General features: G+C 38.3%; 1 pseudogene; it reads left to right on the top strand.

Annotated features, from left to right (window-relative positions):
- Positions 1 to 231: 231 nt before the first annotated feature.
- On the top strand, positions 232 to 2045 carry LOC130854983 (mitogen-activated protein kinase 6-like; annotated as a pseudogene).
- Positions 2046 to 2411: the final 366 nt, after the last annotated feature.

Here is a 2411-nt window from a genome sequence, read left to right as displayed (position 1 = left end):
AGTAAATAATTAAATACTAATTGAAAGGATAGCCCTAGATGTACCTCAGCCCTAGATGCATATAATATTGTACATATTCTATATTATATAGAATTTTATGTATATAGTATATTATACTGAATATATAATACTTTAAATGTCAGTTCTTCCCAAATAATTTAAAATTTTAATAAATTTCCAATAAAAATCTTGAAAGACCATTAAGATATTAAAAAATACATGGTTAGTTACATGGCGGCGACTGCGGCAAAGCGAGAGCCTCGGAGACGCCGCTGCCGCCAGCACAGCCGGAGACCTGAGCCGACACTGGGTCTGTCCGCGGGCCCCGCACTCCCTCGATGAGTCGGAGAAGTCCCGTTGTATCAGAGGGCACATGAACTTGAACAGATGCAGCTGATGTTGGAATCTATTCCTGTTGTACATGAGGAAGATCGTCAGGAGCTTCTCAGCGTAATTCCAATTTACATTAGAAATGACATGACTGAGCCACACACACACCTTTAACTCAGCTACTTCCGGGAATTAGTCGAGAAGCACTGGATTTCCTGGAACAGATTTTGACATTTAGCCCTATGGATTGGTTGACAGCAGAGGAAGCGCTTTCCCATCCTTACATGAGCATTTATTCTTTTCCAATGGATGAGCCAATTTCAAGTCATCCTTTTCATATTGAAGATGAAGTTGAGGCTATTTTGCTTATGGATGAAACTCAAAGTCACATTTATAACTGGGAAAGGTACCATGATTGTCAGTTTTCAGAGCATGATTGGCCTATACATAACAACTTTGATATTGATGAAGTTCAGCTTGACCCAAAGCTCTGTCCGATGTCACTGATGAAGAAGAAGTACAAGTTGATCCTCGAAAATACTTGGATGGAGATCGTGAAAAGTATTTGGAGGATCCTGCTTTTGACACCAATTACTCTACTGAGCCTTGTTGGCAATACCCAGATCATCAGGAAAAAAAAAAAAATACTGTGATCTGGAGTGTAGCCATACTTGTAACTACAAAACGAGGTTATCATCGTACTTAGATAAATTAGTTTGGAGAGAGAGTGAAGTTAATCATTACTATGAACCCAAGCTTATTATAGATCTTTCCAACTGGAAAGAACAAAGCAAAGAAAAATCTGATAAGAAAGGCAAGTCAAAATGTGAAAGGAATGGGTTGGTTAAAGCCCAGATAGCTCTAGAGGAAGCATCACAGCAACTGGCTGAAAAAGAAAGGGAAAAGAATCAGGGATTTGACTTTGATTCCTTTATTGCAGGAACTATTCAGCTTAGTTCACAGCATGAGCCTACTGATGTTGTAGACAAATTAAATGACTTGAATAGCTCAGTGTCCCAACTAGAATTGAAAAGTTTGATATCAAAGTCAGTAAGCCAAGAAAAGCTGGAAAAAGGAATGGCCAATTTGGCTCAGTTAGAAGCCTCGTACCAGTCTTCTTGGGATAGCCAGTTTGTGGGTGGTGGGGAGGACTGTTTTCTCATAAATGAATCCTGTGCGAGGTAAGGAAGGATGAGCAAATTGAGAAGGAAAACACTTACACCAGTTACCTGGACAAGTTCTTCAGCAGGAAGGAAGATACTGAGATGCTGGAAACTGAGCCGGGAGAGGATGGGAAGCTTGGGGAGAGAGGAAATGTGGAAGGATTTCTGAACAACAGTGGAGAGTTCCTCTTTAACAAGCAGCTTGAATCCATAGGCATCCCACAGTTTCACAGTCCAGTTGGGTCACCACTTAACTCAATACAGGCCACATTAACACCTTCTGCTATGAAATCTTCCCCTCAGATTCCTCATAAAACATACAGCAGCATACTGAAACATCTGAACTAAAACACTCAGCAGACATTTCTTTTTGTATTCTTCATGAAATGTGTTTTGTCTTTTTTATTACTAGTGTTTAAGTCATTTTTTTTACTTGAATCAGATAGTGTCATTTAGAAAGGATTTTTTCTTGGTTTTTAAAATCCAGACTTTTTTTCTACATGTGAGATGGTTTTCATTTTAACTGGCATGTCTTTTGCACACAGAAGTAAAGAATAGAGCAAAATAATGCAATGCAGGAGGAGACAAAAGCAATGCACTAAGACAAGTAAAAAACATTCTCTCATAGAACAGTGATCTGTTTTACAGCAAACAAAAATCTTGCCTTGATATTTACACAGTGAGACTGTACATAATTGCATGAAAATATCTATTTTTTTCCTAAAACATTTTTCATTCATGAGTATTTTCAAGTTTTTCATACTGTACACATTTCTTAAAAACACGATACCAGCAGCAACTGAAAATGAATGCCGAATTTGGTACACATGTGTTATCTACCTCAAGGTAACAAAAGTATGTGGCGAAACATATACCACTCATAGTGCTTCACAATATGCACTTCTATTTAGCCAGCAT

This window comes from Hippopotamus amphibius, chromosome 6, assembly GCF_030028045.1.
Source record: "Hippopotamus amphibius kiboko isolate mHipAmp2 chromosome 6, mHipAmp2.hap2, whole genome shotgun sequence".
Classification (NCBI taxonomy): domain Eukaryota; kingdom Metazoa; phylum Chordata; class Mammalia; order Artiodactyla; family Hippopotamidae; genus Hippopotamus; species Hippopotamus amphibius.
Note: the sequence above shows the minus strand (reverse complement) of the source record. Positions and strands in the feature narration are given on the sequence as shown.